Source organism: Schistocerca gregaria, chromosome 7, assembly GCF_023897955.1.
Source record: "Schistocerca gregaria isolate iqSchGreg1 chromosome 7, iqSchGreg1.2, whole genome shotgun sequence".
Lineage (NCBI taxonomy): Eukaryota > Metazoa > Arthropoda > Insecta > Orthoptera > Acrididae > Schistocerca > Schistocerca gregaria.
The window spans coordinates 284,161,259-284,179,296 of NC_064926.1; positions in this window are offsets into that span (position 1 = coordinate 284,161,259).

An 18,038-nucleotide genomic window follows, 5' to 3' on the forward strand; every position below is an offset into this window, starting at 1 on the left:
TGCGACTTACAGTCTAGCCCATGGGGTAAGATCATCCTCCTACAGTACAGGTGATGAAACCTTAAACTGGTCTCTGCAGAGGATCAATACCTGTATATTTAATAGGAACATCCCACACCGACAGCAGCAGCAGTTTGACTGGTAAATTTAGTGATGGATGGGCTGTTCCGTTCGGACTGCTCGGAGGAATGCTATACTGGGAAGCATAGCGACATCTCTCTCTCTGTACTGGACCCCTGCATCAGCTATGCGTGATCACGCCAGCATTACTGCCTAGGTGAATTCTATATTGTAAGAAGTTAGTAGACCTTTTATAGTTCGTAATTTTTCTCTGTTGGATGGAACAGAATAACGATGACTGCATGTTGGGCCGATAGATGTGAAAAGACGCGGATCAGCTTTGGACTGTAGTAACTGTATCTGGTTTGGAGACGCACCACAATCCGTGCACTTCCACCAAATGGTCAAAACACAGCCCTGTTGCACTAACTCTGGTCGATTTGCTTCTACATGGGTTGCAGAACGTGATGGATATGGCTTTCTCGACTTCTGCTCAGCTCCGAATTAAACTGGAACGATCACATGCGCACAGCTGTAGAAATTGTATCAGTTGCAAGATGCATAGGGGCTGACTGAAACCAAGTTGGAATTTTACTGTAGCAGAAAGGTTCGAGCAAGGTGACTCGTTTCAAAATATGAGAGTGCCAGCAATATGATTGAGTAGTGGTTGTAATCATTAAAGGACTTGTCAATAGAATCCAACGCAGGTACGTGCTTGAATGGAAAAACTGATTCCAAATCATAGACTAGAGATCTGAAAAGCTAGTGTATATTTTCTTCCGACCTTAATCAGCACACCATCTACTACTGATTATGATCTTTCTCAATTAGCCATCGCCTACAACTCAGTTGATAGATTACTGAACGTCTGACATTTTATCAAGACAGAATATGTTACAAGAACTACAGAAATATCTACCGGGTTAGGCAGTTGCAGCTAGCACACTCCTTAGGTGAATCACTTTCTAAATTCAAAGATTTTATCATGAGGTTGCATCATGTTCTACATGTAACCCAACTGCTGGTATGATAATATACACTCCAGCGATTACCGTCTCGGTGTTTTTATGGACAAAAAACCACCTCATACAGATGTAATGTTGTACCTCGATATATAAAGCAAGTATTGCTTTTAACATGGATACTTGTGTGCACCTGTAGATCTATGAGCACTTGTGACTCACATAGAGTAGTTGCTGCGATCGGCTTTTTAACATATAAGACTATTACAAGTCATAAGAATGGTAGAGATATTTCTATTTCCACCACGGCCATCAGCATCATGTATTCCTGATACTTCGCTCATTGTCAAATGTCATTCAACTGAAACCGCAGTTGTATCATTCAATTGTAAGTATAGCAATCAAATATATATGTGATCAGTTTCGTAGGATGATTCCATCTATGTGTGGCCTGTGGTGGGAATGATTCACGTTTCCAGCTAACGGTATGGTCTGCCCAAATGGACAGGCCTGTTGGAGTGTGGGAATGTAGATGACTTAACCATGTTGTCCTCTAGGTGTTGGATAGATTTCGTGATCGCGTGGAAAATGGAGATGATTGAAAATGGAGGTGTGTTTGTGCTGGACCGTTATTCCCTCCCATGTAAATTGTTTGGTTCACTACTTCTGCACATTTCTCGCCTTTATTTAGTTGAGGGAACATGGATTGTGGTGTGTGCATCTAGCAGGTGAAAGACACGTTTGTTGGTCCTCTAGACATAAGAAACTTATTGGTTGACTTTGTAAATTATAGGGATGATATGGAATCTGTTACATCATGGACATCAGTATTTGTGAGCGGAAATATCAGTTCCCTCTGTTTGTTTCGAGTTCTCACCTAAAGGTCGTCACAGGTGGGATAAGCGCTGAAGTTTGGGTTTGTAGGGAAATAATTTCAAGTCTATATCTAGGAATTATGTTGCGCAATCGATCGGTAGGTTACTGCTGTATGCTTGATATCGAGAAGTACCACGAAAATGGTATAATATTATGGGAAACCATGCGAAAGTACATGTGTTCTTATAATCCCACAGAGTCTGGAGATGGGTGTAGAAAAGCAAGCAAGTCCGCACCAGAAACAGCAACCACAATTGTGCCGAGGGGAAGCGAGCCCAAATTTGTAGAACAGTTCTGAGAGTGAATTTGGTCCTCTGAGGGTGCTCTGGTCACCCGTCGGGCGTAAATGACCGCCAACCTCATAAGGGAAATATCTAGTGTTGTGAGGGGTATATATAATGCTGTCTTTCTTTGTGATATATGTACAAATGATGTAAAAGGGATGATTTGTTATGGCGCATGATAGGAATTGTATGTTTACTACATCGACATGGTGTGTGGTGATATGTTGCTAGGTTGGTGATCTGTTTCGCACTCTAATATTCGAGCTCCTGTCCTCAGTGGGATAGCACTGTAAATGAGTAATAGTCTTTCCGTATTTGATGATTGGTAGGGGCACTTTTCAGGGTTTAATTGTGGGTGCAATATGGCGATCTGTGTGAAATAGATTTTTTCCGCTGAAAGTCTCATGTGGAAAAAGAAAGAAAAGGCCTACGGTGCTTTGATATCGATGGCATCAGTAATTCAGTGAGTAAAGTCGATAAGAGCCAATCATAATGCTCGATTCATTCACAAGACATTCTTTTGTGCTGGGATATAGGAGTCTCTACATAGCGGTGGGATCATTTGTGTGTTGAACGCAACTAGGGTAACACATGATGGACAGTATACCATGTTAGTACCGCTAGGAAGACTGCATTCGATGTCATTCTATGCTATTTACGTAAACAGGTTCTGTTAGGGCAAAAATTTCTGTGCATACAAGCTGAGACATCAAGAAAACGAGGGTTAATTGTTTCTGGAACACTATACAATTTTCAAAGTGATCGTCTCGGTTCTTATATTACATGCAACATTAGTATAAGATTGAGAACATTGTTAGATGTACTTGGGATGGTTTGTAGATACGTGCGTGCACTTCATTGCATTGCATCAGTCACACTGGAAAGTTAAGCACAGTTAGATGTGTCTCGCATGTCACGCTAGAAACAATACACCCTGTGCTGTTCAGTGACATCAGTATCGCCAGGTAACGCATCAGGTATGGTAAAACACATATGCTGCACAGAGGTGTCTCACATATGGGATCAGCGTGAGCATGCATTGGAGTTCTGTGATGTCAGTAAAACACTCGGAGACGTCTAGTTGTATAACCGAAAATAGAGGCAGCTTTCAGCTGCTCGCTGCAGGTAGCATCAGAGTGAGAGCGATGGCTCATGCTTGCTTGCGTCCAGCATCGAAGGGCTGTGCAAATAGATCTTTGCTACCGTCTGGTCACGTCAGCAATGGCGCCTAGGTGATCACGTATTTTCAAGAGGAATTTCTGAGGTGTCAAGTATGAAAAGGGTGTCGCTGCCTTATGCTCTTTCCCGCCATTTTCTTAAGTTAATAGAGGTAACCCAGTTGACGTATCTTCCTGCCAAAATTCAAACTTTGCATCAATTCCTAGGAAGAGGTGACGGTCAGGTGACTTAGGTTAGTGGCGGTAGCCCATGTGACCTTTCTTCCCTGCTATTTTCTTAGGTTAGTAGAGGTTACATTGTCCAGTGATGGCTGCATCATTGCGCAGGGCCTGCCAGTAGCCTCCTGTGCGGTCTAGCATATTGGGGGTGGTGGACAGTTGATTATGCCAGCGTTGCATTATTTTTCTAGCAGGTCTGCAGGCTATGCTATGCATTATTTGGACAGTTTACAAGCTGATTTCGTGTATGCACTTCAGTGTACTGCATTATTCAGGAGCAGTTTGCAGGTCTGTACTAAACTTATTTTGGTAATTTAGGAGTTGTTTGTGTGACTTCAGAGCGTTATTTAGGGGTAGTTTACAGGCCTGTGGGTTGTGTGGCATGACCCCAAGCATGTCAGAGCATGTGTCTTGTATTGGCGTGATAAATATACTATCTTTCAAAAAATGGTTCAAAGACTCTGAGCACTATGGTTCTTACGTTCTGAGGTCATCAGTCCCCTTGAACTTAGAACTACTTAAACCTAGCTAACCTAAGAACATCACACATATCCATGCCCGAGGCAGGATTCGAACTTGTGACCGTAGCGGTCACACGGTTCCAGACTGTAGCGCCTAGAACCGCTTGGAAACTCTGGCCGGCTTTACTGTCTTTCAAAATCCATCCCTAAATAAATTGCTCCAAAATAAATAAAGTACTCTCTTCCTTACTCTCTCCAGCAGCCCAGCGCAGGCTCAGTCATTTCCACCTCCAGACAGTCATCTTGAGTTACGTCACAGAACAGATGACCGTTGCCCTATGGTGACAGTACTCATGGAACGAACAACATCACTCTCTGGTGGCAGTAGTGTGTACTAGGTCCAGACCTAATGGTGAACACACTGTTTCCCGCCAAAATTCGCTATCTTGGGTAATGGTACTTGTGTCATCAGCTGACACCATGGCCACCATCTTGGATTACATCATGGATGAGAGTGCCCTCTTTGGTGAACACACTGGGTGGTGGTACTGCCTCTAATTGTTTAAACAAAGATTGCTACATGCAAAATAATAAAGACATATACCCAGCACAGGTTGAGTCCTTTTCCCACCAATCCCTCAGAAGTGGTGGCGGTCGGGTGACTTAGGTTAGTGGAGGTAGCCCAAGCGCCCTTTCTTTCCCGCCATTTTCTTAAGTTAATAGAGGTAACCCAGTTGACCTATCTTCCTGCCTAAATTCAAACTTTGCATCAATTCCTAGGAAGAGGTGACGGTCAGAGGACTTAGGCTAGTGGCGGTAGCCCATGTGACCTTTCTTCCCTTCTATTTTCTTAGGTTAGTAGAGGTTGCATTGTCCTGATGGAATTTGAACTTGCCGCCATTTTCTGTGGGAGGGGTTTAGGTGAGTGGAGGTAGCCCCATTGACCTATCTCCCAGCCAAAATACAAACTCCCCATCAAAATCCAATATCTTGGATGATGTCATGGCCGCCATCTTGGATTACATCATTGTGATGGAACTTTTGGGGGTAGCCCTTGCACCGATACTAACGAGGAAGGTTACTGTAGATTAATTTGTAAATATTTCGTGTGAATGATGAATTAAAGTCGAACGAGTCGTGAAAAAGATGCCATCGCCATCTGTTGGAAATCCTTGTAAGTACAGCTCTATGCAGGGCGATGCAGCCTGTCGTAATTGACCATGAGAATGCTATACCGAATACCCTCCGCCTGTAGTCGGTACTTCAAAGGAAGCCGAACATTTGCACGTATCCACTCAATGTGGACTTCCTGTAACTTATACGGATATATTCTTATATTACACTTTGAAATTATGCAGATGAGTGTATTCAAGAGTTTCTTCATGAAGGAAACACGCGAGATCTTCTTCGCATCTTAACCCAAGAACGGTCGGGTTGGGTCTGTAAGACGCACTAGCTTCTTTTTCCTTTTTCATTGAATTGATATTCTTACAGTTGCTGATTTGACTCGATCACTCTGCTAACTGTCTGTAACATCCGAGAAAGCGTTGACGTCGTGAATGAGGTTTTGCTTTGTTCAGTCATTGTTTGGCAGTCTTCTAAAAAGCGCGTGGGTCTGTCAGATCCAGCCCGACCGTTTACGTTACTGCTTTCTGCCAGTACGATTCCATTTTTATTTTGGTGTAGGTCTATCATTGAGTTACTTTGGAAACTGTCTATGATGTCCTAAAACTGAATTATTAGTGTTAATATTTTACAATTTAAACTGGCAGGAGAAAATCTTTCAAACTGAAATTTATACAATTTTATATGATAATGAGAGTGAAGGAGAGGATTCTGACGGGAACCAAGACTTCAACGAAACAAGTGGTGGTGCTGAGAAAGATGTTCAGCCTTCTGCCAGCACCGATGAACCTACTGTTGTTGATTCAGGTATATCTCCCACAACTGACTTAGGTATGTCACCTATGCGATTTTATAAAGGAAGGAACAGAGCAACTAAACGGAGTAAACTTGTTTCCCACAAAGTGTTCGAACAAGACGTCACAACATAGTTACCATGAATTTGCCTGGGTGCATTCTAGCTGCCATGGATGTACATTCACCTTCAGAATCATGGAAGTTGTTTATAAGCAATCCACTGATTGAATTAGTTCTTGAATCAGCCAATATCTACAGGGTGTTACAAAAAGGTACGGCCAAATTTTCAGGCAACATTCCTCACACACAAATAAAGAAAAGATGTTATGTGGACATGTGTCCGGAAACGCTTAAATTCCATGTTAGAGCTCATTTAAGTTTCGTCAGTATGTACTGTACTTCCTCGATTCACCGCCAGTTGGCCCAATTGAAGGAAGGTAATGTTGACTTCGGTGTTTGTGTTGACATGCGACTCATTGCTCTACAGTACAAGCATCAAGCACATCAGAACGTAGCATCAACAGGTTAGTGTTCATCACGAACGTGGTTTTGCAGTCAGTGCAATGTTTACAAATAGGGAGTTGGCAGATGCCCATTTGATGTATGGATTAGCATGGGACAATAGCCGTGGCGCGGTACGTTTGTATCGAGACAGATTTCCAGAACGAAGGTGTTCTGACAGGAAGATGCTCGAAGCAATTGATCGGCGTCTTAGGGAGCACGGAACATTCCAGCCTACGACTCGCGACTGGGGAAGACGTAGAACGACGAGGACACCTGCAATGGACGAGGCAATTCTTCGTGCAGTTGACGATAACCCTAATGTCAGCGTCAGAGAAGTTGCTGCTGTACAAGGTAACGTTAACCACGTCACTGTATGGAGAGTGCTACGGGAGAACCAGTTGTTTCCGTACCACGTACAGCGTGTGCAGGCACTATCAGCATCTGATTGGCCTCCACGGGTACACTTGTGCGAATGGTTCATCCAACAATGTGTCAATTCTCATTTCAGTGCAAATGTTCTATTTACGGATGAGGCTTCATTCCAACGTGATCAAATTGTAAATTTTCACAATCAACATGTGTGGGCTGACGAGAACCCGCACGCAATTGTGCAATCACGTCATCAACACAGATTTCCTGTGAAAGTTTGGGCAGGCATTGTTGGTGATGTCTTGATTGGGCCCCATGTTCTTCCACCTACGCTCAATGGAGCACGTTATCATGATTTCATATGGGATACTCTACCTGTGCTGCTAGAACATGTGCCTTTACAAGTACGACACAACATGTGGTCCATGCACGATGGAGCTCCTGCACATTTCAGTCGAAGTGTTCGTACGCTTCTCAACAACAGATTCGGTGACCGATGGATTGGTAGAGGCGGACCAATTCCATGGCCTCCATGCTCACCTGACCTTAACCCTCTTGACTTTCATTTATGGGGGCATTTGGAAGTTCTTGTCTACGCAAGCCCGGTAACAAATGTAGAGACTCTTCGTGCTCGTATTGTGGACGGCTGTGATACAATACGCCATTCTCCAGGGATACATCAGCGCATCAGGGATTCCATGCGATAGATGGTGGATGCATGTATCCTCGCCAACGGAGGACATTTTGAACTATTCCTGTAACAAAGTGTTTGAAGTCACGCTGGTACGTTCTGTTACTGTGTGTTTCCATTCCATGATTAATGTGATTTGGAGATAAGTAATAAAATGAGCTATAACATGGAAAGTAAGCGTTTCCAGACACATGTCCACATAAGATATTTTCTTTCTTTGTATGTGAGGAATATTTCCTGAAAGTTTGGCCGTACCTTTTTGTAACACCTTGTATATTGATTCAGTTCGAAACAAATATACAAATGACCCAAATATGGCTAGGTTTACAAGTTTTGATGAACTGAAGTCATATTTTGACCTGCTTTACTTATCTGGAACATTGCAAGGCGGTAAAATGAATATCGAAGACATCTGGCGTACAGAGGGGACCGGAATAGAAATCTTTGGTGCATGTATTTAACTATAAAGATTAAGAGTTTTGACTCGTTGTATCAGCTTTGAAAAAATCCATACGAGGGAAGAAACAAAGGCACATGACAATCACGCTGTCATAAGATTTATTCGTGATATGATTCCTCCACCTGCAATGCAATTTTGCTCCGTCAGAAACCATTACTTTGGACAAAATGCCCGTTCCATACAGAGACAGGTGCAGGTTCAGGATGTACTCGTACATCCCAAATAAACCTGCCAAGTGTGGGATCAAGATTTTCATTCTTCCTACTACATAAAATATATGGAAGTGCGTGCACAACCACAAGAAGGCATACGATGTTGTTTTGCTTCTTGTAGACCCAGTAAAAGGATCTGGACGATATCTGACAATAGATCATTGGTGTCCTTCTTACACAATCGTCACAAAAGTATAACAAGGAAAAATATTACTGTTGCTGATACGTTAAAAAAATAAGCCTTAAATTCCACTTAAGTTTTCACCAAAAATTTCTAAACAGGAGTGCTCAAATATGTTTGGATTTCAGGAGGACGTCACATTACTCTCTTATGTAACAAAACGAAACAAACCAGTATTGCTTATTTCGTCATTGCATCATGATTATGAAATTGTGAATGACAGCGATGCAAAGAAAAACCAAATATAAGGAATTGCTACACCAAAACAAAGGGCAGCGCAGATGTCGTTGATGCCATGTGTGATGAACATACTGTTGACAGAGGGACAATTTTTTTCTCAGCTAGTGAACATTGTAGCTCTCAATGTCTACGTTGTATTCAAAGCAAGCAAAAACGTTTGAGGTAGAAGAGAATAACTTTGAATTCTAGGGAAGTCTCTCACGACACCATATTTGACAAGATGTGCAAACCAGCCAAACTTCTCACGCGAAATTCACAGGCTTGCCTCTAACCTGTACGGCACCAAAGAACTAAGAATAGTTTAAGATCCACAACTAGGGAAAAGGGGAAGATAAAGCAAATGCAAGGACAGCAAATTTGCAAGGTGGGGTTATGCATGGCACATTATGAAATGGTGTGCGGCGAGTGTTTTGAAAAATGATGATTGTAGAGGACGATATCTCACAAACTATTCATAACATTCACAACTTCCATTTATATAATGAAAATTCAACATTTTTGCTTCTTAGTTCTACAACTCATTTTCATTTATAGTCGTCTTTCAATCAAATTTACTTGTATTTCCAGTTTTTCAGTTGTTTTTTACAATTCAGAACGTTAAAATAATTATAATACAGCATTTAGTAGTACCTGAACCAAATAAAATTCCTCATTTCTCGACCGTTCTTGAAACTATTTTTCGTCCGACCGTTCTAGGCTTAAAAATAAATTTGGAATGGGATCCAGACGTTCCTTGCCGATGACTGATGAAGATTCTGAACGAATTCTGCAGGTGGTTGGAGTCACATTTTGAACAAAGATGACAGTTGTGTACCGCTAGTTTCTGCTTCCTTCAAATCAACAGCCGCAATTCACATAAAATTTTCTCTGCAAATTCTTCGAGCAACAGGCAGTGCGTTACTTAACGTCGAGTTGTCGTAGTAATAACAACGAGACAATAAATAGAGGGAAAACCAAATATTTTTAACTAGTAGTTTCCCTGCAAATGTTTGAGAGTAATTCCATGGCGAAAAATCGCGCAAATCCAATATCTGTAGGTTTTTTTTTTTTTTTTTTTTTTTTTTTTTTTTTTGCAAAATGTAAAACGTTTTCCGAAACCCTACTTCAGCATGGGATGCAGCTTTGCTTCGTTTACATACAGAAGGGTACTTCAGCATTGCAGCATAGGGCTCCACTTGCAGCTTTCTGCTTCCCTTGAATCAAATCTTATGTGGACACAATTATTTGCGCGGCAAAGTGAAGGTCTCACAAGGTGAAGAACATGGAGGCAAAAATAAGAGTAGTTGTCATGACGTCACAAACTTGAAGCCGACCCAAGTGAAGATCCGCCATGTTAGCTACCCCAAAACACTCGCTTCTGGAAGGTTGATTCCGTGTAGTCTTGAAGTGTTCTGATAAAAAATGTCTGCTTGCGTCGCTTACGAGAGTAATAATCGCTCTGATTGTAGTCTAAAGTTTAAACAAATCACATTTCATTCGTAAGTGGACTTATTTAAGAGCAATTTTCTTATATACACTTGAAATTCTGATGCACTGTAAAGTTGTACAGTATGCTTTATTTCTGTGATTTGACTTTAGATTTCCTATCAGTCCAACGCGAAGAGCTCTCTGGAGGTGAGCAATACACTTGGTTTTCATTGTTTGGTTATTCCCAAGTAACTGAAAAGTCCTGGCAAGAAATATCCTGGAAATGGGGACTAATGTTTTAAAATGCAATAATTTAAGATAAAAGTAATGTAATTACATGTGGTTAAGCAAATCTTCAGTAAAATGTGTGGAACACCTGTTACAGTGGTTAAATTATAAGTAATTAAAGGCTTACATATTTGTTAAAGCGAAGTTCCCTATCTAAGTCCAGCCTATGTAGATCACTACATTAATCACTGTGTTGTTATGTTATCCTGTAAGTTGCTGTTATTTGCCACACTGAATGTCACTTGGTAGGTACAATTAAAAAACAAAGCAGATGTGTAAACTACAATGGGCCTGACAATCTAAAATTCAGTTTTTTTCCTTCGTAATTTAACGAATGTTTGACATGACAGCTGGCTTGTTTATATCATCCCTGTATACACCTATGGAACACCAAACGATAAAAGATAAGTTTCTTGCTAACTCGAACATTTAAAATTTGCATTTGACTTGAAAATGCAGTGAATACAAATCGGTGCCTCTAAACTATCAATCATTGCTTTTGGAGTTCTGGCTTTATCAATTATCGACACAAATATAATGAAAGTGAATAGAAATGGATTACGAAAGCACGCTTTTCATAGCACATACTTCTCGGTTATTTGAAGTGTGTAAACAAAAAGGAATTACAGTACTGAGGCCAGAAGCGTCATATTTTCGTGTCGAATTACTGTATCAAATACGCATTTAAGACCATAAAAACGTTTGAAGTTGCGTCCATTATGCTGTGTTGTTCACTTAAACAACGTAACCCTTACTGTATAAAACAAATATCGCGTACACACGACAGAAATAACGAACAAGAAGCAATTGTAAACACTCGTCTGCTAATGATTTGGGGGATCCAAGATGGCGGCAGGCCCCGCCCACTGGCATAAAAAAAACGTACAGCGTAAGTCAGTAGCGCCATCTCCCCTTATTCTACCTGCCACAGAAGAGTCTGCGACAAAGATTTGCTGCGCAGTTTGAACAATGAGTCAGTGCTTAGAGTGATGGGCTTAACTGCGATTTTCCGATATCAGTGATTTCTTTGAATGCTACTTTTCAGTATCTGTTGTTCTTAACTGAGATTTGTCGCAATTAAGGAACGTAGGTCGTGTATCCCTCCGCCATTGCTATTTCTGCGATTTCTGCTACTTCCGCGATTTCTGTGACTTCCGCTACTTCTGCGATTTCTGTGACTTCTGCGATTTCTGCTACTTCTGCGATTTCTGTGACTCCTGCGATTTTTGCGACTTACCACCATATGAAAAAGTTACATCTGCCCACACAGAAAATTGCATCTCAACAAACCTGTCATTCGTAAGTAAGTTTTACGTTTGTTTTTCCGTTGGCTTTAATTATGTATTAAAGAAACAACTGTGAAAATATTAATAGTGTAATTAATATGTAAGTAGCCATACAGTAGCGTAATAGTTCGTGTTTAGAAAATGAATTCTGAAATATTGTTATGTTCACGGGTATCCGAACTACATTTCAGTCACTCAGTAAATTGATAAATCAAAATATCATTGTCACCAGATGTGGAGAAATTGCCACTGTGTCTTTAGACAATTATCGTCAGACGAGAGGTTAGTTTCTAAGTGTTTCGATGGACTTAATTACTTCAGTGAGATCGTTCTTGCAAATGTGAAATATACCCCCATTGAGTGGCTTTCATTACAGCAAATATTAGCAATCTACTCTGTCAATTATATTTCTTGTAATTAGTGACAGCAAACATTGTTTAATAATCCTTATGATTTTGCAGACACAGTTCTGACCCTTGATTACTGGTTGCTGTACGTATTTATCCACATCAAGGCTGTTGAGAGAGACTCGTGAAGATTCAAGACAGCTCTTAGAGGATTTGCAGTTTGAAAGTGACATAATTGTGAAATAAGTGTGCAGATGAGTGATTAAACTGTGTTTTATTGAAGTTTTATGCAATTCTAAAGGAATAATAAATGTTAAATACAGTGAGTGAATAATGAAAATCTCATTTTCCACATGTTTAAGCCGTCCTGTACCCCTAATTTTCCGCCACTTATTTACTGGTAAACAGTAGTTGGCGAGTGACATGCCGCCACCCTCCCCTTTCACCACAATCTTGGTGTGACACTGACCTGTAACATGCATTTTGAGGATGTTGATATGAAAGTGGGAAGTATAGATCTTCCAGTTAAATCAATAATAGCTTAAGTGCAGTACTTGAAAAGTGCAGTACACAGGAAAAGCTTACTTATGTAGGTGGTAGTAGTGTCGGCAAAAAGTTCGGGTGTGTGGAGTTGCCATGTAGAACACCAGATGTAAAACTTTTATCCCGAGTCTTGAACTGTGTTGGAATAAAAGTGAGGCATTCATATGACTCAATAATGCTGTTTTCATTTCACTACACTTATACAGATGTCTGAGTTCTGCTGTGTTAACATTGCAAAGTCCTGTAGGCATGTGGAGTATTAACCAAAACTGTCATATTGGAAGCAGAATCACATTTGTTACGTTACTTGATATTTTCAGCAGAAAAATGCAATGTTGCTTCTTATTAATATAATACATTCAGAGGCACAGCTGTGTTTGACCAACCATAACTGATGCTGAATGTGCATGTCGTCATATAATGTGAAGGGCTTATTTCAATAGTGGCAAAAGTCCATTACCTCGACTTTTCTGTCTATAATGCTTCTGAAATTAATGATCCAAACAAACATTAATAAAGGTTTATTTCTAGCAAGAAGCCATATGAATATTTCTGGTATCTCAACTGCAGATTTTTCAGCGCTCATTTAACTTTACGACTCCATATCTAAAAATGAACAAAACTGGACTTGTACCACTAATGAAATAAGTCATTCATATGCACACACAGCACACCGATATCGTGAGGCACAAGGCTCTCATGACAAAGTACGTACGTCGTCCAACAGATGGCACTAGGAAAAGAATATTAACTGCGCTTTTTAGTTGCTACTTGCGACTCTTAGTTGCGATTTGTCACGGAAATCGCAGTTTGACTCGGTAGCGAATAGCATAATATGAGCTTTGCTCAACAGATGGCACTGCTAACTGCGCTTTTTAGTTGCTACTTGCGACTTTTAGTTGCGACTTGTCACGGAAATCGCAGTTAGACTTGATAGCGTGTCGCAGAGATGAGCGTAGTACAAACGTTGGCCAGCAGATGACACTGTTAACTGCGTTTTTTAGTTGCTACTTGCGACTTCTAGCCGCGACTTGGCACTGAAAGCGCAGAAACAAGTACGGAATTCGGCCAACAGATGGCTCACGGCGTTGAATGTGAAATGCTACTTGCGACTGCTAACTGTGACTGAAACCTCAGTTAGATTTTGTAAAGTTGTTATTGTGATATCTGTGACTTCTCAATCACTGTGATTTCTAACAGATACGCGATTTCCTGCACTCCACTAGTGCTTACTAAGCTTTACAACGGAGCTGATGCCACAGGCCCCAGATCTATGTCAGGTGTATTTGTTTTCTTTCTTTTCTGTTTAATTTTACTTGTGGCCTTTAGAGATGATCTGTTCGGCCAGCCTCCGATATATGATATGCTACAAATTAAAAGGCATGTTCAGTCACACACGAAAAACGGTTAATCACCTAGAATATTTACATTCGTTTCGACCATATTAATTAGATCAAGGTGTGCTCCCATCGTAGCATGAGAAGACACTCCAAACGCCACTTAATGTTGTTGTTGTTGTTGCGGTCTTCAGTCCTGAGACTGGTTTGATGCAGCTCTCCATGCTACTCTATCCTGTGCAAGCTTCTTCATCTCCCAGTACCTACTGCAACCTACATCCTCCTGAATCTGCTTAGTGTATTCATCTCTTGGTTCCGCTCTACGATTTTTACCCTCCACGCTGCCCTCCAATACCAAATTGGTGATCCCTTAATGCCTCAGAACATATCCTACCAACCCATCCCTTCTTCTGGTCAAGTTGTGCCACAAACTTCTCTTCTCCCCAATCCTATTCAATACTTCCTCATTAGTTATGTGATCTACCCATTTAATCTTCAGCATTCTTCTGTAGCATCACATTTCGAAAGCTTCTACTCTCTTCCTGTCCAAACTATTTATCGTCCATGTTTCACTTCCATACATGGCTACTCTCCATACAAATACTTTCAGAAATGACTCCTTACACTTAAATCTATACTCGATGTTAACAAATTTCTCTTCTTCAGAAACGCTTTCCTTGCCATTGCCAGCCTACATTTTATATCCTCTCTACTTCGACTATCATCAGTTATGTTCCTTCCCAAATAGCAAAACTCCTTTACTACTTTAAGTGTCTCATTTCCTAATTTAATTCCCTCAGCATCATCCGACTTAATTCGACTACATTCCATTATCCTCGTTTTGCTTTTGTTGATGTTCATCTTATATCTTCCTTTCAAGACACTGTCCATTCCATTCAACTGGTCTTCCAAGTCCTTTGCTGTCTCTGACAGAATTACAATGTCATCGGCAAACCTCAGAGTTTTTATTTCTTCTCCGTGGATTTTAATACCTACTCCGAATTTTTCTTTTGTTTCCTATACTGCTTGCTCAATATACAGATTGAATAACATCGGGGAGAGGCTACAACTCTGTCTTACTCCCTTCCCGACCACTGCTTCCCTTTCATGTCCCTCAACTCTTATAACTGCCATCTGGTTTCTGTACAAATTGTAAATAGCCTTTCGCTCCCTGTATTTTACCCCTGCCACCTTTAGAATTTGAAAGAGAGTATTCCAGTCAACATTGTCAAAAGATTTCTCTAAGACTACAAATGCTAGAAACGTAGGTTTGCCTTTCCTTAATCTTTCTTCTAAGATAAGTCGTAAGGTCAGTATTGCCTCACGTATTCCAGTGTTTCTACGGAATCCAAACTGATCTTCCCCGAGGTCGGCTTCTACTAGTTTTTCCATTCGTCTGTAGAGAATTCGTGTTAGTATTTTGCAGCTGTGGCTTATTAAACTGATTGTTCGGTAATTTTCACATCTGTCAACTCCTGCTTTCTTTGGGATTGAAATTATTATATTCTTCTTGAAGTCTGAGGGTATTTCGCCTGTTTCATACATCTTGCTCACCAGATGGTAGAGTTTCGTCAGGACTGGCTCTCCCAAGGCCGTCAGTAGCTCCAATGGAATGATGTCTACTCTGGGGGCCTTGATTCGACTCAGGTCTTTCAGTGCTCTGTCAAACTCTTCACACAGTATCATATCTCCCATTTCATCATCAACTACATCCTCTTCCATTTCCATAATATTGTCCTCAAGTGCATCGCCCTTGCATAGACCCTCGATATACTCCTTCCACCTTTCTGCTTTCCCTTCTTTGCTTAGAACTGGGTTTCCATCTGAGCTCTTGATGTTCATACAAGTGGTTCTCTTATCTCCAAAGGTCTCTTTAATTTTCCTGTAGGCAGTATCTATCTTAGTCCTAGTGAGATAAGCTTCTACTTCCTTGCATTTGTCCTCTAGCCATCCCTGCTTAGCCATTTTGCACTTCCTGTCGATCTCATTTTTAAGACGTTTGTATTCCTTTTTGCCTGCTTCATTTACTGCATTTTTATATTTTCTCCTTCCATCAATTAAATTCAATATTTCTTCTGTTACCCAAGGATTTCTAGCAGCACTCGTCTTTTTACCTACTTTATCCTCTGCTGCCACCACTACTTCATCCCTCAGAGCTACCCATTCTTCTTCTACTGTATTTCTTTCCCCTATCCCTGTCAATTGTTCCCTTATACTCTCCCTGAAACTCTGTACAACCTCTGGTTCTTTCAGTTTATCCAGGACCCATCTCCTTAATTTCCCACATTTTTGCTGTTTCTTCAGTTTTAAACTACAGGTCATAACCAATAGATTGTGGTCAGAGTCCACATCTGCCCCTGGAAATGTCTTACAATTTAAAACCTGGTTCCTAAACTCTGTCTTACCATTATATAATCTATCTGATACCTTTTAGTATCTCCCGGGTTCTTCCCTGCATACAACCTTCTCTCCTGATTCTGAAACCAAGTGTTAGCTATGATTAAGTTGTGCTCTGTGCAAAATTCTACCAGGCGGCAACCTGTTTCATTTCTTAGCCCCAATACATATTCACCTACTATGTTTCCTTCTATTCCTTTTTGCTACACTCGAATTCCAGTCACCCATGACTATTAAGTTTTCGTCTCCCTTCACTATCTGAATAATTTCTTTTATTTCATCATACATTTCTTCAATTTCTTCGTCATCTGCAGAGCTAGTTGGCATATAAACTTGTACTACTGTAGTAGGTGTGGACTTCGTATCTATCTTGGTCACAATAATGCATTCACTATGCTGTTTGTAGTAGCTTACCCACATTCCTATTTTCCTATTCATTATTAAACCGACTCCTGCATTACCCCTATTTGATTTTGTGTTTATAAACCTGTAGTCACCTGACCAGAAGTCTTGTTCCTCCTGCCGCCGAACTTCACTAATTCCCACTATATCTAACTTCAACCTATCTATTTCCCTTTTTAAATTTTCTAACCTACCTGCCCGATTAAGGGATCTGACATTCCACGCTCTGATCCGTAGAGCGCCAGTTTTCTTTCTCCTGATAACGACATCGTCTTGAGTAGTCCCCGCCTGGAGATCCGAATGGGGGACTATTTTACCTCCGGAATATTTTTCCCAAGAGGACGCCATCATCATTTAATCATACAGTAAAGCTGCATGCCCCCAGGAAAAATTATGGCCGTAGTTTCCCCTTGCTTTCAGCCGTTCGCAGTACCAGCACAGCAAAGCCGTTTTGGTTATTGGTACAAGGCCAGATCAGTCAATCATCCAGACTGTTGCCCTTGCAATTACTGAAAAGGCTGCTGCCCCTCTTCAGGAACCACACCTTTGTCTGGCCTCTCAACAGATACCCCTCGGTTGTGGTTGTACCTACGGTACGGCTATCTGTATCGCTGAGGCACGCAAGCCTCCCCACCAACGGCAAGGTCCATGGTTCATGGGGGAGGGGGAGCACTTAATATATGGAACAGGTAATATTAATGTCTATTGAGACTTTTCCTAGCGTGAGTTGCATAAAATGTTTTAGTTATGTGAAAGCGATTATATTCACTTACCTCACGTTGTTGTCTGAGTGTTACACAACACTATGCAGCGGTCTGTAAACAAAAGTTACCGCCACTCCCGACAAGTCCAACCGTAGACATTTACAACTAGTGCTGCCGTGCGTAGTTGGAACGGGTCGTTAGTCTTTAATATTTTGGAAGACGAATGGCGACTTCTGAGCAGTCATAAAAAAGTTACAGTACCGTCCCTGTTGAAAACTTTGTCCTGTCACTAAAATACTAGGCCACACTTAACATACTTCATAAAAAAACGCTTTATTTTAACCAGTGAATACATATGGAGGAAAGTCCGTGTACTTTAATACAGCAAACAAACTAAAAATGTACACCTCAGAATATTTGACATTTGTACTAATATAAAAAGAGCAGGTTACTTTATAGATTTGACACTAATGTTTATCGGAAAAAGCCAACAGTAAATTTCTTTTCTTTTTGCCGAACAAGTCAATCACTTTGTCGTCGAAACCAGTATTTTTCGCTTTTTTCCTGTGGGCACTAAGAAGACAAAGGCTTGGATAGTTGTTACCGACCCCCCGATTCAGAAGATATATCGGTAGTTGCTGAACAGTTCAAAGAAAACTTGAGTCTCATTTCAAATAGGTACCCCACTCACACAATTATAGTCGGTAGCG